General features: G+C 43.1%; 2 long non-coding RNA genes across 2 annotated transcripts; both read right to left on the reverse strand.

Annotated features, from left to right (window-relative positions):
• Positions 1–5,025: 5,025 nt before the first annotated feature.
• On the reverse strand, positions 5,026–27,276 carry LOC125915439 (uncharacterized). The gene is made up of 3 exons (XR_007455663.1): positions 26,911–27,276; positions 5,480–5,654; positions 5,026–5,071 (listed from the first exon to the last, which is right to left on the reverse strand). It is a non-coding gene; the product is annotated as an uncharacterized LOC125915439 (long non-coding RNA).
• Positions 17,537–22,579, reverse strand: LOC125915443 (uncharacterized). The gene is made up of 2 exons (XR_007455667.1): positions 19,571–22,579; positions 17,537–18,934 (listed from the first exon to the last, which is right to left on the reverse strand). It is a non-coding gene; the product is annotated as an uncharacterized LOC125915443 (long non-coding RNA).
• Positions 27,277–27,967: the final 691 nt, after the last annotated feature.

Genomic DNA, 27,967 nt, shown 5'->3' on the forward strand with positions numbered 1-27,967 from the left:
CGTTCAAAAGGAGACATTTAACCATCAGAGCAGAGATATCATTTTGATGTGGATGACCTACCACCCCAGGGACATCTGAACTTGTCACGCAGCCCCACTGTAGCTCGAATAAGGCAATTATTATTCTAGCCCTGATATTCACACTATGAGCACAACCAGTTCTGGCTCCCTCCTGTCGGATGTTCTTTCCTGTACTGGTGACCACACTGGATGTTGCCATGATAAGTCCTTTGTGCTGTGTGTTCTGTCTCAGAGTGTTCCCAGGAAAGCCCTGGCTTCTCTGTCAGGCACTACGCAGGGGAGATCTCTCTGGAACAGCACCAGCTCCCCTGGACGGAACCCCAATCATCTCTGCCCAACATGCTCGGAGGCTACTTAGTGATTTTTCACTTCCCTTTTAAAAAATGGGGAACTCAGTTGCTTTCTTCCCCATCACCAGGACACACAAACCCTTTCCCTTCCCTGTCTGGGTAATATCTTCCTAATGCCTATCTTTAGTGTAGATGTTTCTCTATCTCTTTAATGCTATTCCTATTTGACCAGAATAATTATGATCACCCAGGCCCCCACCTTGGACTGTGGAATCAAGAATGTGTATCTGAAGTACATTAGGGCTGGAGAACATTCTTGCAGTGACCTGGGCGGAGAGGGTGAAGGGGTGGAGACGCTTAGAGACCTATGAGGACACAGAGTACAAAACACTAAACTCCTCCTCCCATCTTTCCAGATTACTCTGTGGTGCTGCCGCCCTCTGGTGCCTACAGTAGGTAGTGCGGCCCTCGGTTGCCTCATTCCTGTCTGTCCCAAAGGAGCCCATCAATCTGTGGTCAGTCTTTGGGGCAGAACAGCTACAAAAATGGCAGGACCCAATGTAAAGTGAAAATGCACGGCTCCTTGGTCAAAGTAATTGAGAATTTCAAGATGTCAGAAGCACACAATGATGCCTAGCACAAGCTAAAATTTTTTTTCTGTTAATCTCTGCACCCAACGTGGGGCTCGAACTCATAATCCCAAATTCAATAGTCACATGTTCTTCGAAGTGACACACCCCGGCGCCCAGCGCAGGGCGCTTGTAAATCACTGCAGGATTGCACAGATTGCAGCCGGTGAGGCCAGCCCTGCCTTACTGGACCAATGCCTGTATTCATCCTCCATGTGAATATCACAGCAACTCAAGCCATACAACATTTACAGAAATGGGGAGCCCGGAGAGTATCTGTCTTTTCATCTCTAATGAGACGATTTTCTCTCTTTTAAAAATTTCACCCGCCATTTTGCTCTGGCCGAATCAATGACCCAACTGGAGGTGATCCTAGCTTTGAAAATAAAAAATGAATGAAACACACTGATTATATAAAAAGCCTCTCTAGCCACCCAAACCCTGCACCTCGTGTACTTCTTCGTGTCCGACAGACTAGACCAGTTATAGGATCAGGGCAGCTTCATGGGAAAGCACCTCCAAGCTGCGGTGACCTCCCACGTGCGCAGACTGGCATGTCCCATACGACCACACCTTGCGGTGGTCATGGGGTTCGGGGAGAAACGGTGCGGACTGTGCCCGGTCAGGGCTCTGTGGTAGGAATTCAGAAATAATCCAGAGCTTCCTGATCCATGTCAATGCTCCTGCACAGAGGACAGGAGCTGAGGGTTCTGGTGGTGGTCCGGATTGAGCCACAAGGGGGCGCACAGATCTCGCTCAGACCCCACACCTGCCCATCAGGAGTCTGCTCACATGTAGGTATAGCCCACCCCACCTGTCCCCCCCACAGAGTCCAGAGGTCGACAGGTGAAAAGGCGCCCTCCTTTATTTTTTTTTATTTTTTTAAGCTTTTTAAATTTACATCCAAGTTAGTTAGCATATGTGCTATAATGATTTCAGGAATAGATGCCAGTGATTCATCCTCTATGAACACCCAGTGCTCATCCCAACAAGTGTCCTCCCTGATGCCCCTTACCCGTTTAGCCCATCTCCCTCCCTCCAACACCCCGCCAGTAACCCTCAGTCTGTTCTCTGTATTTAAGAGTCTCTTATGTTTTGCCCCCTCCTTGTTTTTATATTATTCTTATTTCCCTTCCCTTATGTTCATCTGTCTTGTATCTTAAATTCCTCATATGAGTGAAGTCGCATGATATTTTTCTTTCTCTGACTGGCTAATTTCGCTTAGCATAATACTGTCTAGTTCCAACGATGTAGTTGCACATGGCAAGATTTCATTCTCTTTCATTGCTGAGTAATACTCCATTGAATATATATACCACAACTACTTTATCCAGTCATCCGTCGGTGGACATTTGGGCTCTTTCTATACTTTGGCTATTGTTGATAGTGCTGTTATAAACATTGGGGTGCATGTGTGCCTTCGAATCAGCACACCTGTATCCAAAAGGCCCCCTCCTTTAATGACGGAGCATCAGAAGCTCCTGTGGTTCCAAGAGGGGTCCGGAGTTGGAGGACAGGATGCTGTCAGCTCGCAGGTGGTGGGAACCAGACCCCAACACTGGCCAGCCCCCAACTAAGTTAACTAGGTCCATTTTAGGGGCATCATAGTTAAGGAATGATGCCAAGGTATATGATTCTGAAGATAAAGAGGAATTCCTTTATATCATGTTCTTCTTAACAAGAAAGTTCTTCCAAATGAAGGTATGACTTTGATTCATGGCTAACATGCCTCTCAGGATGCTGAGAACATCAGAGGACGTGTCTAATGACATCACATGTCGATTTGCGGTCATGTATGTTTTTGCATCCCAATGTCTACAGAATTTCCCTCAGCCAACCTGGCAATATAACCCAGTGGTGTCCTGATTTGTGGTTACACCCTTGGCAAAAACCAGTCTTCCAGCTGCTGAGCCACGGGCAGCCATAAGTTCATCCCCTCTAAATATGCCTCCTTCTGGACCTGAATGTGCCCTTTGTCCAAGCTGAGCCCTCCCGTCTCCTGTCCAGGGCCCTGTTTGCTCTTCCAGCAGCAGGAACCATCCACCAGAGGGCACTCACGCTCCTGCCTGAACTCCTGCTGACCATTTCCATCTCCTGACCAATGCAGGTGTTTTCACTGCCACAACACCCAACCCTCAAATACACTTTAGATTTGCTCATGGTGAAGTTCCTGGACGGCAGTCAGGGACCCTGGAGAAGAACCTTACGGTGGCAGATGTGACACAGTGGACTTGTAACCAGAAGCAACCCCAGGCCCACGGCGTTGGAGAGGGGTTGGTGCCAGGGACAGTGGCTGGACACTCAGGGCCCAGATGCTATTATGGGGGTATGGCTGTGCTTGCCGGGTGGAGAAGGCCTCAGAGAGAGGAGATGGTGGAAACTGAGTGTGGTAGGCAATAGTGTGACCCCCAAAGATATTCACACCCTGCTCCTAAGCCTGTGAACATGGGACTGGGCATAGCAACAGGGAATTAAAGCTGTTAATAGGCTAGACTTTAAATAGGGAGATTATATTGGGGGAGATATTTGTGTCAAGCTTCTAATCTGACTGTAACATAAGACTCTAAGATTAACAAATTGTTTTTCTTTAAGCATTTTCCTTTTTAATTTTTTTAATTTATTTTTTTTTTGAAAAATTTTTTTCAACGTTTATTTATTTTTGAGACAGAGAGAGACAGAGCATGAACAGGGGAGGGGCAGAGAGAGAGGGAGACACAGAATCCGAAACAGGCTGCAGGCTCTGAGCGGTCAGCAGAGAGCCCGACACGGGGCTGGAACTCACGGGCCGTGAGATCATGACCTGAGCCGAAGTCGGGCGCTCAACCGACCAAGCCACCCAGGTGCCCCTTAATTTTTATTTTTGACAGAGAGAGAGAGAGAGACAGAGCATGAGCATGAGCAGGGGAAGGGCAGAGAGGGAGGGAGACACAGAATCTAAAGCAGGCTCCAGACTCTGAGCTGTCAGCACAGAGCCAATGCGGGGTCGAACCCATGAATCGCGAGATCATGCCCTGAGCCAAAGTTGGACGCTCGACCGACTGAGACACCCAGGCACCCCAGGATTAACAAGTTGTCTTGTTTTCAAGCCATTAAGTGTGTGGTAATTTGTTACAGCAACCATAGGAACCTAATCCCCTCGGAAGCCCGGTCAGACCCAGCCAGGTCCACACAGGAAAGGACAGTGTGGACACATGGTTGTAGGGCACAAGCAGGTGATAGAGAAATGTGAGAAATATTGGGGCAGGTGGGGGACCTATGGAGGCTTTGGTGACGGTTTCCACATGGAGCAGAGAGGAGCTGAAAGATTCAATAGTGACTCTCAGGATCCTTGCTTCAGCAGCCAGTGGAGGGCAAGACCTGTATCAGGAGGAGTCGCGTGCAGGCTGAGCCTGTGTGAACACCAGAAGTGAACGATTGAATTATGCGTGCAGATCAGAAGGATGAGAGGGCCTGCGGGCACTGGTTCCGCTGGGTCCCAGCTTCTGTGAGAGGCCAGCAGGACGCGATCCTCACGGCTTTGGCCTCGGCTGGGAGGTCTTCAGACTCGGTTAGGATGGATTTGGGTGGGCGGTGGGACAGCACACAGAGCACACGGAGTGGAGCGGGGTCCCACCTGGAGCAGCCCCTTCCTGAGCCACAGCCTGGGACGCTGTTTCCTGGCTGCCCTGCTGGTGCCCTGCCAGTGCTGTCCTGTACGTTGCAGCTAAGGAGTCGGAGAGTCACCGGTCGGGTCACTATTAACCATTTGCATCCTTCCATCTTCTTTGTTTTCTGTGTTCAGTTGGGATCACTTGCATGTCTGTGCTTTACAGGCCCAAGTAGAATAACATAATAATCCAAACTACATTTTCTCCTGAGTATCTTTTTTTTTTTTTCAACGTTTTTTTCTTATTTATTTTTGGGACAGAGAGAGACAGAGCATGAACGGGGGAGGGGCAGAGAGAGAGGGAGACACAGAATCGGAAACAGGCTCCAGGCTCCGAGCCATCAGCCCAGAGCCTGACGCGGGGCTCAAACTCACGGACCGTGAGATCGCGACCTGGCTGAAGTCGGACGCCCAACCGACTGCGCCACCCAGGCGCCCCTCTCCTGAGTATCTTTTGTTTCGATTCCTCATGCAGCTTGAATATACTAGAGAAAAAGAAAAAACACAACTCAAAATCCACCACCACCAGGTTACTGGCAGGAGCAAATACCCCATTATTGGAAAGCCTCATCCTCCCTTCTCCCCTCAGACACCAGGGGACCATGCACAAGAACGCAAACCGCTGACATATGTCCCAGGTGATCTGGGAGAGTCCGGGAGTATGCACCTGCCAGCACGCAGCTTCTGTCTCATGGCGTCCATGGATGTTCATCCTCAGAGCCCTGTGACCAACCATGCCTTAGGAGCCCTTGGTGTCACAGTGCAGGTTGTGCACTGACAGAAAGGGAAGGGGAACGGGGCAATGCTGGGTCTAGGAACACCCTCAGGTATCTCTAGTGACCAGCAAACTCATTGGGGTCAGATTTCTAACACGTGGACCTGCAGGTACCCACCTGAGTCTCTGAGTCCAAGTGTAAGACGTTCTGTCACATAATATGGAATTCAGTCTGGGTTTCTGGGGACCTCACTGCCTTGGGTCACACGGAAGTATCATCTGGAGAAAAGAGTCACATTGGAAGTGGACTGTCAGCTGCCTTCTTTGTGACGATGACGCTCAGCTGGTCTCATCTGAAATTAAGTTTAAAGATTTGGATTTTCCTGTCAACTGATTCATTTCAACACTGAAAGAATGTATGAATTGTCCTATTTCTCCAACACTGAAGATTATGAGGAACACCCACTGTACTTCTTCAGCTGGAACTCTCATTTTTTATGTAAATGATCATTACTTTTACACTTTCTTACAGCCCTTGCTCTCCTTGAAAGTATCCCACTGACGGGTTTCCTAAGTCCAGCCATCAGAACTCCCAGGACACACCCTCAGGCCACATGCTAGAAAGTGCTGGAAAGGCATCCATCTCCAGCACTGCGTAGCCCCAAACACACTTGAAAAGTGTGTCCAGATTGGAAGCCTGCACTGCTCCTTTTCAAGCTTTTGCCTTGTTCAACACACAGGGGATAGTGGCACGATTGTATGGTCTGAGAAACTGAGGTAGTATTTTTGGCAAAACCATGAAGGAAAGGAAAAAACTCAAGGCTTCATTGTGGACGTGAAATACTGAAATGCCTATCAGACAGCTAAGCTCTTCTGGACACTTGTTCTAGGAGGTCCTTCCATGCCCTGCCCATAAAAGTGGGCTAATTTCTCTGTGTTTCCCACACCTGTTAGGTCTCCAGTCTTTTAATTCATCCTAAACACTATCTCTTCAATTGTCTTAATATTTTCAAATTCCTGAAACTTCACAAGCCCCAACTGATTCCATCGTAGCCCCACAGCCCGTTATGTACTTTCATCTTGCCTCATCAACCATATTGTAATTACTCCTTTCCATGTGCTATTGAAAAACTATTCTGACACTCATTACAGACAATAAGGCACACTTTATTGAGGCTGACTGCAACAGTGGGTTTGCAGTAAGGGAGACAGATTGGACTCAACTCTAAGTCAACAAGAAGAGTGGTGATTTATAAGCAAGAGCATGGTGGGGCAGTCAGTGGATGGAAAATTACCAAGAATTAGAGTAATTCCTGCTAAGCTGACCTAACAGGGTTCTTACTGAAGACAGGCTGGGAGTGATTGCATACTACCTAGCAGATGCTAGAGACAGAGAGAAAGGGCTCGATTGATATACTGACAAAATCTTGAAAGACTTATCAGGGAGATACAAGAAAAGTTTATCAGAGACTACCACAAAAGCTAGGCCAGTGTATTTTCACATATAGATGAAATAAACAATTATCTAGATAAATGTAAATCACCAAACCTCACCTCAGAACAAAAGCATAATATGAATAGAGCAATAACTAAAAAATTAAAATGTGAATCACTAATTTCCCTCCATCAAAAAAACAGTACCAGGCCCTGATGTCTTTATGGGTGAGATTTAACAAATCTTCAAGTTAAAGATAATCCTCAACAAACTCCTCCACGAAATAAAAAGTTTTAAGAGAATACTTCCAAGGCACCTAGGTGGCCTAGTCGGTTAAGTGTCTGACTTCAGCTCAGGTCATGATCTTGCGGTTAGTGAGTTTAAGCCCCGTGTTGGGCTCTGTGCTGACAGCTCAGAACCTGGAGCCTGCTTTGGATTATGTGTCTCCCTGTCTCTCTGCCCTCCCCCGATTGTGCTCTCTCTCTCTCAAAACTTAATAAATAAGCTTAAAAAGAAAGGAAAAACCATCTCCAGATATCTGTGTTTCTTGTTCATGTTTATGTTCTTTCTCCTTTGAGTTTGTTCCTTTTCTTATTCCTATAGGTGGATAATTAGCTCTACAATGACCATCTTTTTCTTCTTTTCTATGTTAAGCATCTTAACATTTAAAATTTGCCCACAAGCCCACCTGGCTTGCATCCTGTGGGTTCTATGTAAAGTTTTTACTGTCACCCAGGCATATTTTGAAATTGCCATTATTGTGTCTTCTTCAACCATGATTCTTTCATCACACACACGGTTTCTATGCAGATGGTGGTGTTCGGCTTATCCTTTTATTCAGTTTTCTGCTTTCATAGCATAGTGTTTACAGAGTCTTCCATGTCTGGGTATTGACTGAAATTTGCTGTGTGGCCTAGTATGTGGCAGATAGTTATAAAGTTGACATTTGTGCTTGAAAATGAGTATGACCACATTTTACATATATGCCAAGCTTCTTGCATTGCTCAAATATTCTCTATCCTTCCTGATTAGCTTGCTCTCTGATTTATGAGAGACAGAAGTTCAAATCTTCTACCAAGAAAGTGGATCCCAAGTGGCTTTTTAAAGCCACGCATTTACCTAATACATATCTGCCCAAAAAGCCTGCAAAAATTCTATTGTGGAATGAAACCCATCAAGAGTTACAGAATTACTGTTTCTACAGCAGCATGTGCTTTTCCTCACAGTCTGTAGTCAGTGAACTTGTTCTCCTACAGACAAAGTGAAGAGTGTAGAGTCCCCAGGGACTTATATAGTGGAGTGGGGTGAGGCTCTGGCGAATTAAAATTCTTCATTTTCAGGGCAGACATGTGAATTAGTAGAACCACTCAAGGAGTCCTCTGGCACTATCCATTCTCATTAAAGATGCTCTTGCCCCAGAGCCAGCAACCAGCCTCCACTTTGGGGTATTAGTATATGCCCCAGGGAAAGTCTTCAACCTGTGCCTAAGAAAATATGTTCCAGGGTGTGGAAGTCTTGTTCTGCTAGCAGTGATTTCAACTTACTGCCTTTCAGTAGGGGAATGATCTGTGCCTTATTCCTCAGGTGGGATCCTACCCAGCAGTTAAAATGAAGGAGATTAGGAGCACCTCATTGGCTCAGTTGGTTGAGTGTCCAACTTCAGCTCAGGTCATGATCTCGCAGCTTGTGAGTTTGAGCCCCACATTGGGCTCTCTACTAACAGCTCAGAGCCTGGAGACTGCTTCAGATTCTGTGCCTCCTTTTCTCTCTGCCCCTTCCCGACTCTCTCTCTCTCTCTCAAAAATAAACATTAAAAAATAAATAAATAAATAAATAAATAAAATGAAGGAGATTACATAGAACAACAATGCTATATGTAAAAAAGACTCAGGATTTTTTAAATCCTGGGACAAAAAATACTTAGCTTATGACTCATTTACGTAATTTTTTTTAAAAAAGCTATATTACATGTTATTGGTGAATACAATCGTGTAAATAGGATCAACAAAACAGCTATTAAAAGTCTCAGGCATAGGATAAAGCCCTCTTCCTACAGCAAGTCATTACCTCTGGGGAAAGAGGGCAGCAAGGGAGGAGGAGCTGGTGTCTGATTTTATGTAACATTTTGCCTCTTTTCTCAAAAAGGGAGATCTGAAGCCAATATCTAAATGTTCACATCGGTTAAATCTTGGAGGTGACCAAACAGCTCACTGTACCATTTCTTCTACTTTACTAGCTGGCATTTCACTTGTAGAGTTCAGCTTTTTCTTCACTATTTCTTTGTAGAAATCTATAAAACCTTGTTGACTGAAAAACCAATCTGTTTTGCTGCCTCGTAGATCTAAGGAAGGAGAAATCTAATGTTTTCATTAGTCTTAAATGTTTTGAACTGTGTCAATTTGGCCCCGCTGGTTTAAGATCAGAACAATGGGTGTTCATTCACCATGTTTAACTGATCAACGATTGTTTACACCTACCCATTGATTTAAAAATAAAGAAGTGTTCTAATCTGCTACAGATGTCTTCATAATGTTTAAGTGTCCAGATCTGACTCTCTATGTTTAATGAGCTCTAGATAGCCTAAGAGCAAAAACACCAGGGTTCCTTCTTTCCAGAAAACAGAACAGAAAGTACAAGCACTACTCCAAACCCAGTCAATAATCAATCGATGAATCCTCTCTCTCTCTCTTGCTCTCTCTCTCTCTCACTGCAGGATTGTGGGTGATCATCTCCCATGCTTGCATGCTTGGTTGCAGGTCATGGATTTTGGCAGAAATCAGTGACTTTTGAGAATGTTGGAAGGCACTAGTGTATTTTTTGTCACCTCAAAGCACCTATGGACAGTCTTTGCTTTTCCATACAAGAGTAAGCTTAGGAAGGCTTTGCTTCAGTCTAGGTCAGGCTGCCTGCAGATATTGACACTTTCCTCTGCTGCCTTATTGCCAGTTATATTAAATACAGTTTATTCACTGCGTTCATTAACACAGTGTTCATTAACACTGTACCATAGTCAACATCTGTGCGAGCATATACAATGGCCCTCATGCAGAAAAAGGTTGAAAACAAAGACAGTAAGAAGAAGGTGATGATTATGGTGGAAGTTAAGAAGGAAATCATTGAGAAGTATGAATGAGGTATGCAAGTGGCCAAAATTGAAAGATTTTATAAGAAGTCTACATCAACCATTTGCACAATATTAAAGACAAAAGAATAAATAAGGGAACTAGATGCAGTAAAAGGACTGTGACCGAGAACTTTATCTTCGAGAAGGCAAAGACCTTGTACACCACCCTCATAAGTAAACTGCCAGTTACATCAACAGAAAATGAAGAAGTCATCAAGGCAAGCAGGGGATGGTTTGGTAAGTTTAAGAGGGGAAGTGGCATCCATAGTGTTGTGAGGCATGGAGAGGCTGCGAGTTCAGAATCTGAGGCAGCTGAAGTGTTTGCTACCAAGTTCCAAAAGCTCATGGTTTCCAAGTGTTACCTGTCGAAGAGAGTTTTTAACTGTGATGAGACGGCGCTTTTTTGGAAAAAGATGCCAAAGAGGACCTACATTACAGAAGAAGAGAATGCAATGCCTGGTCACAAGCCCATGAAAGACCATCTCACCCTTTTGTTTTGTGCTAATGGAAGCAGGGATTTCAAAGTCAAGCCCCTGCTCCTGCATCATTCTGAGAATCCATGAGCCTTCAAGAAATGTCAAGGTTTTACTATATATATATATATATATATATATATATATATACATACATATATATATATATACACATATATATATGTATATATATATGTATATATATATGTGTATATATATATATATACACACACATACATACATATATATATATAATATATTTTAAATATATTATATATATATTCAAGAAATGTCAAGGTTTTATATATATATTCAAGAAATGTCAAGGTTTTACTATATATATATATTAAATATATATTTTTAAATATATATTTAAATATAGTATATTAAATATACTATATATATATATATAAAATCAGGTATTTTTATTCTATTCTTTTTCCATCTTTTCTCTTCCTTATTCTTTATTTTCCTCTGTTTCTCTGGAATTAGCCTTATCTTTTTTTCATTCTCAGTTTGGTTTTATTTTCTCCTCTTCCCTTTCTCTCTTTTTATGGGATCAGGCTCCCCTCCCTTTTTTCCAGGGTTACTTCAACAAACAAATCAAAGCACATCCAGTTAAAAGTCCAAACACTCCACCAATAAAGGCAAGGAGAAGCTCTGCAGAGAACTGACCAATGGGAAAGAGCAACTAAAACACAATAGAATGCACACAGAATACACCAGAAACACTTCCTGGAATACCAGGCCCTGCACAGTGTATGACTCCTTTTTAATATGGTAGTACTCTCAGGTGTAGGACACATAACAAGCTTTTAAAACATGCAAAAGAAAAAAAATAAAACATGCAAAAGAAAGAAACTAAGCCAGAGTGACAAGATGGAAGAATTCTCCCCAAAAGGAAGGTCAAGAAGTAATCACAGCCAGAGAGTTTCTCAAAACAGATATAAACAATATAGTGAACAAGAATTTAGAGTAACAGTCATAAGACTCACAGATGGGCCTGAAGACACCAGAAAAACCCTTGCTGCAGAGATCAAAGACCTAAGAACTAGTCAGGATGAATTCTAAAATGTTATAGCTGAGATGCAAAATAAACTAGATACGGTGACAGCAGGGATTAAAGAAGCAGAGGAGAGAATAGGTGAAATAGAAGATAGAATTGTGTAAAATAATGAAGCTGAAAAAAAAAGAGGGAAAATAAATTACTAGATCATGAGAGGAGAATTATAGAGGTAAGTGATTCCATGAAATGGAACAATATCCATATGACAAGAGTCCCAAAGAAAAAGAGTAAGAAGAAGGAGCAGAAGGTTTATTTGAACAAATTGTAGCTGAGAACCTCCCTAATCTGAGGAAGGAAACAGGCATCTAAGTACAAGAGGCACAGAGAACTCCCTTGAAAATCAGTAAAAACTGGTTAACACCATGACATGTCATAGTGAAACTGGCAAAATACAAAGATGAAGAGAGAATTCTGAAAGCAGCTAGGTACAAAAGGTCATTAACCTACAAGGGTAGACACATAAGGTTAGTAGCAGACCTGTCCACTGAAACTTGACAGGTCAGAAGGGAGTGGCAGGAAATATTCAGTGTGCTGACTAGGAAAAATATGCAGCCAAGAATTCTTTATCCAGCAAGGCTGTCATTCAGAATAGAAGAAGAGATAAAAGCTAGAAGAGAATAGAAGGAGAGATAAAGGCTTTCCCAGACAAACAAAAACTAAAGGAGTTCATGATCACCAAACCAGCCCTGCAAGAGACCCTAAGGGAACTCTATGAGTGGAAAGCAGCAAAGACTACAAAGAGAACATTGCCACAAACATGAATTCTACAGATAACACAATGGCACTAAGTTCATATCTTTCAATAACCACTCTGAATGTAAATGGACTAAATGCCCCAAACAAAAGTCATAAAGTATCAGAATTGATTTAGAAAAACAACAAGGGGTGCCTGGGTGGCTCAGCAGGTTAAGTATATGACTTTGGCTTGGGTTGTGATCTCATGGTTCATGAGTTCAAGCCCTGTGTTGAGCTCTGTGCTGACAGCTCGGAGCCTGATTCATATTCTCAATCTCTCTCTCTCTCTCTCTCTCTCTCTCTCTCTGCCTCTCCCCCCTCACACTTTCTCTCTCTCTCAAAAATAAACATTAAAAGAAAATTTTTTTAAAAAAATGCAAAATCTATCTATATGCTGCCTATAAGAGACTTATTTTAGACCTGAGGACACCTGCAGATTGAAACTGAGGGAATGGAGAACCACCTATCATGCTAACGTGCATCAAAAGAAAGCCAGAGTAGCCATACCTATATCAGACAAACTAGATTTTAAAACAAAGACTGTAACAAGAGATAAAGAAGAGCATTATATCATAATTAAGATGAGCTAACAATTGTAAGTATTTATGCCCCCAACTTGGATAGCCCAAATATATCAACCAATTAAACAAAAACCTAAGCAAATTTATTGATAATAATATTTTAATTGTAGGAGACTTTAATACTCTACTTACAGAAATGGACAGATTGTCTAAGCAGAAAATCAAGGAAACAATGGCTCTGAAGACACATTGGACCAGATGGACTTAACAGGTATATTCAGAACATTTCATCCTAAAGCAGCAGAATACACATTCTTCTCAAGTGCACATGGAACATGTTCCAGAATAGATCACTTACTGGGTCACAAAATAGCCCTCAACAGGTACAAAAAGATTGCGATCATACCATGCAGATTTTCAGACCACAATGCTATGAAACTTGAAATTAACCACAAGAAAAAATTTGGAAAGCCCCTAAATACATCGAGGTTAAAGAACATCCTACTAAAGAATAAAAGGGTTAACCAGGAAATTAAAGAAGAAACTAAAAAATACATGGAAGCAAATGAAAATGAAAACATGACAGTCCAAACACTTACAGATGCAACAAAGGCAGTCCTAAGAGGAAAATACATTGCAATTCAGGCCTATCTCAAGAAGCAAGAAAGGTCCCAAATACACAACCCAACCTTACACCTAAAGGAGCTAGAAAAGGAGCAGTAAATAAAGCCCAAAGCCAGCAGGAGAAGGGAAATAATAAAGATTAAAGCAGAAATAAACAGTATAGAATCCAAAACAACAAAACAAAGCATTAGAACAGATCAATGATACTAATAACTTGTTTTTTGAAAGAATAAATAAATTTGATAAACGCCTAGCCAGACTTCTCAAAAAGAAAAGACAGAGGACCCAAATAGACAAAATCATTAATGAAAGAGGAGAGATCACAACCAACACCACAGATATACAAACAATTATTAGAGAATACTATGAAAAATTACAAAAACTGGACAATCTGGAAGAAATGGACAAATTTATAGACACACACACTGCCAAAACTCAAACAGGAAGAAACAGAAAATCTGAACAGGCCCATAACCAGCAAAGAAATTGAATTGGTAATCAAAAATCTCCCAACAAATAAGAGTCTGGGCCAGATGGCTTCCCACGGGAATTCTACCAGACATTTAAAGAGAATTAATACCTATTCTTCCCAAACTATTCCAAAAAATAGAAATGGAAAGAAATCTTCCAAACTCATTCTATGAAGCCAGCATTACCTTGATTCCAAAACCTGACAAGGACCCCACTAAAAAGGAGAATTACAGGCCCATATCCTGGATGAACCTGGATGCAAAAATTCTCAACAAGATAACAGCAAATTGAATTCAGCAGTACATTAAAAGAATTATTCACCATGATCAAGTGGATTCATTCCTAGGCTGCCAGGCTGGTTTCATATTCACAAATCAATCAATGTGATACACCACATTAATAGAAGAAAGGATAAGAGCCAAATGATCTTTTCAATAGATGCAGAAAAAGCATTTGACAAAATACAGCATCCTTTCTTGATAAAAAGTCTCAAGGGGGCACCTGGGTGGTTCAGTCAGTTGAGCATCTGACTTCAGCTCAGGTCATGATCTCACAGTCCATGAGTTTCAGCCCCATATCAGGCTCTGCGCTGACAGCCCAGAGCCTGGGGTCTGCTTGGGATTCTGTGTCTCCTTCTCTCTCTCTGCACCTCCCACACTCATACTCTGTCTCTCTTTCTGGGTGGCTCAGTCGGTTGAGTCTCTCTCGAAAATAAATAAACATTAAAAAATTAAAAACTTTCAAGAAAGTCGGGATAGAAGGAACATACCTTAACATCATAAACGCCATATATGAAAGGCCCACAGCTAATATCATCCTCAACGGGGAAAAACTGAGAGCTTTCCCCCTGAGATCAGGAACACGACAGGGATGTCCATTCTCACCACGGTGGTTCAACATAGTCCTAGAAGTCCTAGCCTCCACAATCAGACAACAAAGAGAAATAAGAAATAAAAGGCATCCAAATTGGCAAGGGAGAAGTCAAACTTTCACTCTTCACAGACGACATGATGCTCTACATGGAAAACCCTAAAGACTCTACCAAAAAACTGCTAGAGCTGACTCATGAATTCAGCAAAGTTCCAGGATATAAAATGAATGTACAGAAATCGGTTGCATTTCTATACACCAGTAACGAAGCAGCAGAAAGGGACATCAAGGAATTGATCCTATTTACAATTGCACCAAAAAGCATAAAATACCTAGGAATAAGCCTAACCAAAAAGGTAAAAGATCTGTATGCTAAAAACTATAGAAAGCTTCTGAAAACAATTGAAGAAGACACAAAAAGATGAAAAAAACATTCCATGCTCATGGGTTGGAAGAAGAAATATTGTTAAAATGTCAATATCGCCCAAAGCAATCTACACATTCAAAGCAATGCCTGTAAAAATAACACCAGCATTCTTTTTTTTTAACGTTTTTTATTTATTTTTGAGACAGAGAGAGACAGAGCATGAATGGGGGAGGGGCAGAGAGAGAGGGAGACAGAATCGGAAGCAGGCTCCAGGCTCTGAGCCATCAGCCCAGAGCCTGACGCGGGGCTCGAACTCACAGACCGCGAGATCTTGACCTGAGCTGAAGTCGGCCGCTTAACCGACTGAGCCACCCAGGCGCCCCTACACCAGCATTCTTAACAGAGCTAGAACAAATAATCTTACAATTTGTTTGGAAATGCAAAAGATCCTGAATAGCCAAAGTAATGTTGAAAAAGAGAAGCAATGCTGGAGACATCACAATTCCAGACTCCAAGCTGTATTACAAAGCTGTAATCATCAAAGACAGTATGATCTTGGCACAAAAACAGACACATAGATCAATGCAATAGAATAGAGAACCCAGAAATGGACCCACAAACATATGGCCAATTAATTTTCCACAAAGCAGGAAAGGGGATCCAATGGAAAAAAAGACAGTCTCTTTAGCAAATGGTACTGAGAGAACTGGACAGCAACCTGCAGAAAAATGAACCTGGACCACTTTCTTACATCATACACAAAAATAAATTCAAAATGGATGAAAGACCTAAGCAGGAGACAGGAAACCATCAAAATCCTGCAAGAGAAAACATGCAGCAACCACTTTGACCTCCGCCACAGCAACTTCTTACTCGACACATCTCTGAAAGCAAGGGAAAGAAAATCAAAAATGAACTATTGGGACCTCATCAAGATAAAAAACTTCTGCACTGCAAAGGTAAGAATCAACAAATGTAAAAGGCAACTGACATAATGGGAGAAGATATTTACAAATGACACATCAGATAAAAGGTTAGTATCCAAAATCTATAAAGAACTCACCAAACTCAACACCCAAAAAAACAAATAATCCAGTGAAGAAATGGGCAGAAGACATGAATAGACACTTCTCCAAAGAAGACCTCCAGGTGGCCAACCAACACATGAAAAGATGCTCAACATCACTCATCATCACCATATTGAGATACTACCTCACACCTGTCAGAAAGGCTAAAGTTAACAACTCAGGCAACAACAGATGCTGGTGAGGATGCGAAGGGGGAACGTTTTGTACTGTTGGTGGGAATGCAAACTGCTGCAGCCACTCTGGAAAACCATATGGAGGTTCCTCAAAAAATGAAAAATAGAACTATCCTACAACCCAGCAATTGCACTACTAGGAATTAATCCAAAGGATACAAAAATGCTGATCTGAAGGGGCACATGCTCCCCAATGTTCATAGCAACCTCCATCAACAAAAGCCAAGTTATGGGAAGGGCCCAAATGTCCATCAACTGATGAATGGATAAAGAAAATGTCGCAAATATGTACACAATGGAATACTACTTGGTGATGAAAAAGAATGAAATCTTGCTATTTGCAACAAGGTGGATGGAACTAGAGGGTATTATGCTAAGCGAAATAAGTCAGTCAGAGAAAGGTATCATATGATTTCACTCCTGTGAAATTTGAGAAGCTCAACAGATGAACATACAGGAAGGAAAGAAAAATAAGATAAAAACAGGGAGGCAAACCATAAGAGACTCTTAAATACAGAGAACAAACTGAGGGTTTCTGGAAGGGGGGTTGGTGTGGGGATGGGTTAAATTGGTGATGGGCATTAAGAAGGGCACTTTTTGGGATGAGCACAAATATATATAAGAGATGAATCACTGGGTTCTACTCCTGAAGCCAAGACTACACTATTAACTAACTTGAATTAAAAAGAAAAAAAGCACAGGGACAGGACCCAGGGGCAAAAAAGAGAGTTGCACTTGGAGTGTGACGAGTGACTGATTACATACCTTCAGGTTGGGAGGGGGTTAGGGATAGTATAAGTCTTTAAGGAATTTTTCAAGCCAGGTTTCCAGGACCTTGAGAGGCTAGCTGCTGTTAGGAAAAGGTCATTTACTGCTGTCTAGTAAACCCTTAGTCATGAGACCCTTCGGATGTATATCAGGGAGCCATATGCTTGGAGGATGATTGCTAACATATATTTTGGGGAAGAAAGATAAAGCAAGTTTCCAAAGGAATTTCTATATGTTTAGAGTAGATTCACAGGATCCTGGGGGGTCGGGATAATGTCAAGCTGAGGTTTCCTTTTGCCCTGAGCAAAGTGTTGACGGCAAGGTAGCTGAGTTCCTACAGGAAAGTCACTCTGCCTGTCCCAGGGACTTGTTAGAGGGCTGTGAGCTGTAAGGAAATCTAATTTTATCTACATTTCTTTTTGCCTTTATTCTCCACATCATTAAAGCCAACACCTCGAGCACTGATTTCTCCCTCAAAGACCTATGTTGCTTTTCACTTTACTTTCACTGTTTTGGATTCAACAAGCTTTTCATCTTGAAAATATTCAGCAATGCAGTGAAGAGGCCTGTTGACTCTGTGCATGAGACATGGTACTGTTGGGAGTTTCACAAAGAGCATAGATCAGATTTGAGGAAATATTTTAGTCAGAATAAGCATTTCCTTGGATTCATATAGTATAGATCTTACTGTGCAGGCATTCTGCATAAATTTTCTAATAGACCTGAAAAGGACAAAAAAAAGTAACCTCTGTTGCAATATCTTATTTTCCTGTAGGACAAAAAAGAATCTGAAAGACAGATGACTGTGCCTAAGCCACACACGGTTTTGGCAGATAATGAGTAGACCCCTGAATCCTGCCTGTCAGTCAGGCTCTACTTAGGGTCATTTCTGCAACTTCACGAAAGCTCAGTGAAAAGAAAGTAGCACATAAGTGGATATACCATGCTACCTGTATATACTATGAAGATGACAGAAGAAAGCTCTTCAAAATTTTTATAATGTTTATTATTTATTTTGGGGAGAGAGAGAGACAGAGAATGGGCATGGAAGGGTTGGAGAGAGAGGGAGACACAGAATCCAAAGCAGGCTCCAGGCTCCGAGCTGTCAGCACGGAGCCCAATGCAGCGCTTGAACTCACGAGTGCAAGATCATGACTTGAGCCGAAACTGGCTGCTTAACCAACTGAGCCACCCAGGCGCCCCAGAAGAAAGCTCTTTAAAATGCTCTTAGAATATCCCTGTTGTCATCATCATCAGAATCACAATCATCGACAAAGGTGAAACTATAAGTGTCAGCAAGACCATCAAAAGACAAAGTTTTCAGTAGTTGCCATGCCCAAATAATGTATAGTAGAATTTTCAAGTCATGTTTCTGTTTCACTTGGGGTTTTGCCCCATTGTAAGTATCTGCCCCCACTTCCGTGTATTTTTTTTTTTTTTTTACTGTGTATTCCTGGTAGTGTATACTGGCAAATATGATTTGTAGAGGCACTTTTAGGAAAACAGGTTTGCGCGATGGACTGCAGAAAGGGCCCACAGTGACCCCCTGGCTAAATACAAACAGGCCTATTGGGTGACCCACCTCAAAACAATCATAAGCCCTAACTGACCAATGGGCTACTTACAGCCAGGCACAGTTACCAAGAAAGGGAAAATTCCATATGTCCCATACCTCCTCACCTTCCTGCTTTATTTTTTTTTTTAATTTTTTTTTAACATTTATTTATTTTTGAGACAGAGAGAGACAGAGCATGAACGGGGGAGGGTCAGAGAGAGGGAGACACAGAATCTGAAACAGGCTCCAGGCTCTGAGCTGTCAGCACAGAGCCCGACGCGGGGCCGAACTCACTGACCATGAGATCATGACCTGAGCGAAGTCAGCCGCTTAACCAACTGAGCCACCCAGGCGCCCCATCACCTTCCTGCTTTAAATATGGCCCCCACCCAGTGCCTCCTTGCAAACAGCCTCTCCTCCACTATCCTGCCCACCAATCCCTTGCAGTATATTCAATAAACTTCTGTCTCTTTTCTTTCACCTTGAATGAATTCTGTTACCATCCGGGTTATTGGCTTCCACCCAATCATCTCCCCACATTTGGAGGCCCCCATCCAATCAGACAGACACTCCTTAATTTAAACATCACATGATTAAATTTATTTTTTTCAAAAAAAAAAAAAAAAAAAGGAACATGGGCCATGTTCAAATGCCCAGCATTTTGAAGCATACCACATGGACAGACATACCACACATACTTATAAGCAAAGAAGTCCTTTTAGTAATTCTCAGTTTGGCAAAAATGAACACATTCATTAACAGATTAACAGGCACAAAAGTACTTGTAGCCTGAAAACTGTTTGTGGTAACTAATATTTAGTGTGCTAACTTACTTAGAATTCATCTAGGTATTTACAGACTGGTCAGTATTTCACTTAATTTGGCATAGTACAAGTCTGTAAACTACCAAGAGATACAGATCATTTTCACATTGACATATGACAAGATACCATTGCTATTGAAATAATGTTTTGTCAGAATTCATTCACTTTCCTTCACCTAAGGACATTTTTACAAATATTCACTTATTTTTCTCTATAGCCTTTACAATGGAGACTCTCAGGAATTGTAGGGACTCATCTAGTACCACCAGGCAAAGGAGGGCACATATTACACATAGGACACATACACTCTACTAATGTAATTAAACAAGCCAACAGCAGGCTGAGGTGGCTCTAACACCTTGGTGGCCTACACAGCCAAACCAAAACCTGAGCTAGGGTCAGAGCACCCCCACCCCAGAAGAGAAAACTGGGAAGCCAAGCACAGACCGCCAACTTGGTTTGCCCAAAGAAGACCAAAGCTCCAGCCATAGCCAATCAAACTATGTTATTGCTTTGCTTCCAGCTCTTCTTTAGAAAAACCTTTGGCCTGGCTCCTGTTCTTGGAGTACCTCTGGCCATCTGTGCTCTGGTTCTGCCCAATTCCAATCTCTATATGCTCAGGTAAACTCTTGAAAATATGAATGTGCCTCAGTTGACCTTTTCTCGGTCCTTACGCACTCATCAGAGAGACAGATGCAACAAGAGTGCTTAGAGCATCTGTTCAACGAAGACAACTTCCTAGTGGAAAGTCCTGGCTCTCACTCTTTTCTCACCTTGACCTCCTAACCAGGAGCAGGTGCCAGGGGACTGGGCAAGTTGAGGTCACCTGCTCAAGAAGAGGCCTGAAGCACTCCTATCAATCTTTGTGGAGGGGACTCAGAAGATGTCCTGTGCCCTCATGTGTCAGCCAATGGAGGCTCTGGATGAAACTGCAGGCAGAGACTGAGGACAGACCAAGCAGCCAGCCATCTGAGTGTCTCCATAGCCTGTCCCAGCGACATAATATCCAGCCCACTTCCATGGAGCTGCACAGCCTCAGGTGGGGTCCTTGAGTCCCTTGAATGACCATGATGGGGGCAGCACAACGAAGCCCCAGAGACTGTCACAGCAGAGGAGTCCTAGTGGGAAGGGGAAGGTCTCAGAGGTGTAGACAGAGGGCTAGAGGAGGTGAAGGTGTTGAAAGGGGACACATCTAAGGATCCAAGGGATGGGAACCTGGGTGGCTCAGTCCTTTAAGCGTCCAACTCTTGGTTTTGCCTCAGGTCATGATCTCACAGTGAGTTTGAGCCCCACAACTGGCTCTGCATTGACAGCGCAGAGCCTGCTTGAGATTCTGTCTCCCACTCTCTCTGCCCCTACCCCCTTGCTCTCTCTCACTCTCTCTCTCTCTCTCAAAATAAAATAGAAAAATAATTTAACTTTTTTAAATAAAAAAAAGAATTAAAAAAAAAAAAAGGATCCAAGGGAACTGAAGGGAAAGTCAAAGGGCAAAACAGGAGGAAGGAGGAACAGAAAGGTGGCAGAGGAGGGGGTTTCAAAGGAGCCCGCTTGCAATTCCCAAGGTGCCCCATGTAGCCATTAAAATTCCCAGGGGTATCTCAGAAAACCTGGCCATTTCTGAAGCTACTGACTGAAGCGAGGGCAGTACAGCGAAGCATGTGGTCAGCAGGGCAGGATGAAGGAAGATGACAATGGTCCCTGGGATGAACAGACTGTCAGGAAATCTTGAAAGGGGCCAGAAAATTGCACCATTGCATTAATTTCCTCCCATACACATTCCCTAGGCTAGAGGAGGGAGCTCCATTGGAACATTGGAGAACTGCAAGGTTCCTGAAAACATAAACAGAGCTACTCCTTTACAGAAGATCTGGAGCACCAAGAATCAAATTTAGGCCTCTCGGTAACTCTGCTGGTATGCAGACTGCAAGGTAGCATCTGACACGTGCCTTCTGTTGTGAGAAATGCTTCTCTTATACCGGTACTGGCTGCTGAGACACATGTTACAATCTCATTGGCCAGGAGCCCCTCTTTCGTGTAAGAGTGTGACGTCAGAGAATGACTCATTCCAGTAATTATAAAAGGCTGGATTTCTATGCGAGACAAAATTTTGGGAACGAAACAGAGAAGAGCACACTCCTTCTGTCCTATAGCAATTCAGTCACGTTTAGTATCAACTTCGCGTCATGGAATTAATTGCGAACATTGTAGCCACCTTTGTCCTGAACAACATAAGAATGTATATCCTGGAGTTGCCCGTGCCATTTCTGGAGAACCAGTGCAACGACACAGGTTGGTCAAACATGCTGTGCCATTTTCTGTTGAAGACTATCCTTACTTATGCCCTGCGCAATCTTGCTTCCCGTGTCTGCAAGCTGAATGTTGGAAGGTTCTTGCTAAATATGCCATATTGCTTTCGACGCAAGATGTTTTCTAAACCCACAGCTGTGGTTGTGGTTTAGCTACTGTTACAGCTATGCAATCTGAGCTCTCTGGGGAAATACTTGTTATCTAGAGAAGAAGATATTAACTTCCTAGCTTATCTACATCCAGTGGAGCTTGTATGTGTGCTCAGCTCTCTCCGTGAGTTGTCATCTGGCCCCTTATACCGGACTCACAAAGAACACTGGCTCACAACACAACTGTGAACTGAAACAAGGAAATGGAATCACAATGTTAAGGAGATCCAACATGGAGCCGGGAGATCACCGCTGAAGTTGGGCCTATGCCCGCCCACACCTGGATGTCACATGACTAGCCTGTGCCAATCAAAAAGGGCTACATCTGGCCGCCATTCTCAGGAGAGAGCTTGCTTTGCGGAATTCCACCCAGCTAGTACCAGGGTAGTATTTGCTACAAATCTTAATCTACAAATATTAAATTTAATTTACAAAAATAAATTTAATCTACAAATATTAAAACTCATTGTTTATGCTGTGTCATTCAGATCTCTTTCAGAAGAACTTCTACAGGCTGGCGGGGGGGGGGGGTGCGGCGGTTACCTTTATCAACTCTTTGTCCACCTGCCTCAGAGAAAATTTCCAGTTCCTCTAAAATCTGTGTCCAAATACTTGTTTTGGGAAACCCTGGCCCTCCCTATCCAAAGCAGGATCCCTCGACCCTGTGCCCTCCCCACCCCCATCCCCAGAGCCTGGCAACCAGACCAGAAACCCCCTTCCTCCCTGCAATCACCTCTGGTCTCTGTGTGATCCCTGCACCCTGCAATCCCTCCTGCCTTTCTGGACTCCGCTCCCCCACTGGACTCTCACCTCCCCCACACCTCCACCTCCTGCCCGTTCCTCCTTCATCTGGGCCCCCTCTGACAAGCCTTGAGCTCCTGAGCCCCTGAGTCTCTGTCTGCAGTTCTCTTGGCTTATACAGCTTAATGACTCCCCACTTGACCAGGAGCTCCCCCAACTTGAGTGTTTTGTCTTCAATGTCATCTCCATTGAACATCCAACCTGTTTATAAATTTTTTAACAGTCCTGGAAACTACAATCCCCAAATGGACTTCACTACCCAAATGGAGGCATCTGTACTTATGTGTACCCTCCCGAGACTCTTTGGAAGAATGTGTTTTCCTCTCTTTTGTAGCTTTGAGAGGCTTTCCTCATTCTGGGTCCTGTTTCCCCATCTCACCCACCTTCTCTCCCCTGCTTTATCCTCACATTTACTTTTTTCCTCCCTGGGCCAATCTCCCTTCTCTCTCTCTCTCTCTCTCTCTCTCTCTCTCTCACACTCTCCCCCTCAACACTTGAGAGTACATAGAGCAACCACCCGGACAGTCCAGAATAATCTTTCCATCTCACGATCTCTAACTCCATCACACGGGCAGTGTCTTTGCCAGGGAATATGACATTCACAGGATCCAGGGATAAAATTCATGATGTTTTGGGGGCCAATTATTTGCTCTAACACAGTACTAAAAGAACTCCAGAAATTCTCTCTTCATATTAAAAAGGAAAAAAAGAAAGCTTTGAAAAGGTCACCTTGGGGGCGCCTGGGTGGCTCAGACGATTAAGTGGCTGACTTCGGCTCAGGTCATGATCTCACAGTCCGTGAGTTCGAGCCCCGCGTCAGGCTCTGTGCTGACAGCTCAGAGACTGGAGCCTGCTTCAGATTCTGTCTCCCTCTCTCTCTGACCCTCCCTCATTCATGCTCTGTCTCTCTCTGTCTCAAAAATAAATAAACATTAAAAAAAATTAAAAAAAAAATAAAAAGGTCACCTTGTTGCAGCCCCGGGTACGTGATTATGGTACAATGCCGTCACCCCACTTGTACCTCCTCATGCTCCCAGCCCTATGCAAGGATCCCATTGCTTCCCATGATCAGAAACACTTTTGCTCCTTCTGATTCGTTCTTTGGCTGTTTGCAGGTTATTCAGAAGAGGAGAATCTTTTCCTTTTACACCCTCTTATTAAAAGCAGACCGAACATCCAACAAAACTTGTGTCTTTGTAACAAAAAAAAAAAAAAAAAAAAAACAACTGAATTCCACCTGGACATCACAATACTTGACACCAAAGGCTCTTGCAAAAAGCTCTTATACATGAACCCAGGTAATCTCAGCCTGAGAAAACCAGGACAAATAAAACTCCCTGACCCTGAACCTTTTGCCACACTCTCTATGTGCATTTGGGCTCTGTCCTACACTTTCGTCTGTCCTATGTTGCAATGCATGCCTTTTTACACCGGGACAAACTGTGCTCATAAAGTTCATACTTTGCTCCCAAAGTTGTTTTTCTGCTCCCTGATTTTTCCTACCAGAGGCTCATTCATGTGGAAGGACTATTATCTTTCCTACAGAAACTTCTATTTCACAGGGATAATTTGAGTGTTGGATAACCAAGGACTGTCAAAACCAGAATAGGATATCAGACGTTGTGAAGAGGGTTCTCCCAAACCTTTGTATACATATACATCCCTTTGCTACAACACGGCAAATGGGACATGTTCATTAAGAGAAGCAATATATTCATAACGGTGTGATTATGCTTTGTTTCAGCCCATTTGGAAATCATTTAGGTATTTAATGAATATCTATAATTAGCTTAACTTAGCAGAAGGGTAATATTTTAAGTTACCTGAAGATCTTGGAAACTGTCTTCAGGCAAACATAGTACAAGACATAATGAGTGAGGAAATAAAGTCTTTTCAGAGTAATTGCTTTTTCTTTAATTCATAGGCATTCAGTCTCCACCCTTCTGCCAGGCTACTGGCAGTCAAGCCACTGCCTCCATGGGGTCCTGGTGCTGTCCAATCCCTCCATACTCTCCAGACTCTGAACCCCTACCAGCTGGGCATGTCCTGTGGTCTGTCCCATATCCCTAGTATCCCATCCTAGCCCACATGCTGCTGTGTCCTGGGAGCTCTTTGTGTGCATCTAACTCCCTTGAGAGATACAAACAGCTCTGCATCCAGCTTCTGGAGGTTTGTGTCCATCCTTATGACTGTCTACTCCAAAATGGGCTCCCTGAATCAAGTGTTTTGTGCCCAGTGTCAGGGTGCTTCTCTGAGTCTTTAAGAATCTTCACATTTCCACCAACCCCCTCCCCACCTCTCACACTGACCCCTAAGGCTGCAAGGCTGGGACCCCTAAGGCTCCCACCTCATCCTTCACGTTCTAGCTGCTCTCCCCACAGCAGGTGGGTCAGCCTCCACCTAGACTCCTCACGCCCCTGGACACTCCTGCCCTGACAAGTCTATGCCATCTTAATCATGAACCATGTTTCACACACAGATTCCCTACCCTGCTTTACACGATTTTATCCCCAAATGCTCAAGGGTCAAGAGGAAGACAAAGGAAGGGGTTAAGACTTAATGCCCTAGTGAGTAGGAAGTTGAGAGTTCAGAAGGAAAGCAGAAGTTTGCCAGTTAGTGATAAAGGGGTGTTGATGGGGGACAATCAAAGGATTCAGGAAAGCTGAAGGGAAAATCTTAGGTATAAAAAAAGGATGAATAAGGATTAGTTGCATGATGAGAAGGGAGTAATCTTAGATGAGCCAGGTTGGGGTTCCCATGTTGCTGGAAATACCCATCTAAATCCCCCAGTTTCCTTAGCAGATGTTTACCATTTCTAGAGATATTGAACTGAATTAGTGACATACCAGTGACGCACAGTTGGTGACAGAAGAAAAGAGATGACAACTACAGAATAAGAGATACCCATGGATTAATAGATAGTTAAACCGGAGAGAAGAAAAACTTGGAAGGAGTTGAGAAAAAGTCTGGCTTATTCAACGTCCTCACACAATCTCCAGACCTGAAGCCTTGGAAACCCTGTCCTCTCATCAGCTCAGACAGTCCCTGAGTGGGGTGGGAGAGGTGAGTGAACCCTTCAGAGGGTTGAGTTTGGGGAGACTGAAGGAGCGGGGACTAGAGCAACTGCTTCTTTGAAAATCCATCCTGATCAGGAACAGAACCATGTGTCGGAAGACTTCATATTGGTAAAATGTCCCTACCCCCCAAAGTGATCTACAGAGTCAATGCTATCCACATTAAAATCTCAATGGAATTTTTGGCAGGAAGTAGAAAAAAATCATCCTTCAATTCATATGGTATCTCAATGGACCCCAAGGAGCCAGAACAATCTAGAAAAAGAGAATCAGGAGGCTTCACATCCCAATTTCAAAACATATTTCTGAACTACAGGAAACAAAACCTCCATAGAAACACACATGTAGACCAAAGGAACAGAACAGAGAGCCCCCAAATAAACCCTCCCACAGATGGCCAAACGATCTTTGACAGGGGCCAATCCCACCCAATGGAGAAAGGACAGTCTTTTCAAAGAAACTTCTTCTGAAGACTGGATATCCACACACAAAAGAAGAAAACAGGACCCTTCCTTTCTACCATACACAAAAATTCACTGGAAATAGATAACTGATCTCAACAGAAGACCTAACACTATGACGTTGAGACAGGAAAACAGGAGAAACGTTCGATGACATTAGATTTGGCAATGAGGTCTTGGACATGACACCAAAAGCACAGGCAACAAAAGCCAAATAGACAAGTGGGGCCATTTCAAGCTTACTAACTATTGGCCCCAGAAGAAACACTCAACTGAGTGAAAAGGGAAACTACACAATCGGGAAAGTATTTGCGAATTGTGTATCAGTTAGGGAATTAACTGATACATCTAAAGTATGTAAAGAAATTCTAAAATTCAACAACAACAAGAAAACAAACTACCCAATTAACAAATGGGCAAAAATCTTGAATACACGTCTCCAAAGATATACAATGGCCATCAAGCTGATGAGAAAATGCTCAACACCACTAATATTACAGAAAACAAATGAAACAGCAAGGAGATATCATGTCACAGCCCTTAGGATGGTCACAATCAACAACAATAACCAAAGCATTCAAAAACCGAAAAGCATAAAACAACTTATGCTGGCAAGGATATGGAGATATTGGAACATTGGCACATGGTTGGACAAAATGTAAAATGGCACATTTGCTGTAGCACACAGTGAAGAGTTCCCCCCAAATCAAGAAATAGACTTACCATGTGATCGCACAAACTCAGTTCAGATTTTATATCCATAAGAATTGGAGGCAGTTTATGAGCATCCCCGTACATTGCTGTGTAATTCTCAAGAGTCAAGAGGTAGAAGCAGCCAACGTGTCCACAGACAGAGGAGTGGATGAAGAACATGGGGCATCTGTGTATAGTGGGGTGTTGTCCAGGTTTAGACAAGGAGATGATTCTGACTTGCTGCTAAGTGAACTAAGCACATCACAGAAACTCAAATACCCTAAGATTCCACTTACGTGAGGTATGTAAAGTAGTCAAATTTATAGAAACGAAAGAGGAACTCAGAGCAAGTCAGGGCGGAAAGGAGAGAACACAGAACTGTGGGTGTAGATTTTCAGTCACAAAATGAACTCATGCTGGAGATGTGTTGTGCAACACTGAGAATCTATATACCGCCATTGACCTATCCACTGGTTAATGGTTAATGGTAGTAAATTTAATATTATGTGTTTTTTTCTATAATAGTTAACAATGTCTTTAAAAGACAAATTGGGGTGAAGAACCCAGGGGCCCTTGAGACCTTCCTGACTTCAAAGAAAAAGCTCGGGGTGTGACAAGTACACAGGGTTGGTGGTGAGCTTTGTTTCCTGTTCCCCGTCAGCCTGTTTCCGCCCCAGATGGTTGCTCGTGGGGTCTCTGAGCCCCTCAAGAGTCCACAGTGGGGAGGATGCTCAAAGCTCCAATGATTATCCAGAGTTGAGGGGCGAAGGTGGGAGGGGAAGGGCCGGGCAGGGAAGGAAAGAGCGGTAGAGGATATAGCAGTATGGAAGCGGGGACAGATCAAAAGATTCAAGAGAGCTGAGGAGTCTAAGATGTGCCTCCAAAATAAAAAAGGAAAGAGAGAAGAACAAAATGGTGACAGCCTTGCTCAGTACAGGGAACATGAGACTCTTCATCTCAGAGTCATGAGTTCAAGCCCCATGTAGAGCCACTTAAAAAATTAACATAAAAAAATTTAATTACCAAATAAAAAAGGAAAAATGAGGGCTGGGGATGAGGAGGCAGACACCAGAGTTGAGCAGGTTGG

This window comes from Panthera uncia (assembly GCF_023721935.1).
Source record: "Panthera uncia isolate 11264 chromosome E2 unlocalized genomic scaffold, Puncia_PCG_1.0 HiC_scaffold_19, whole genome shotgun sequence".
Lineage (NCBI taxonomy): Eukaryota > Metazoa > Chordata > Mammalia > Carnivora > Felidae > Panthera > Panthera uncia.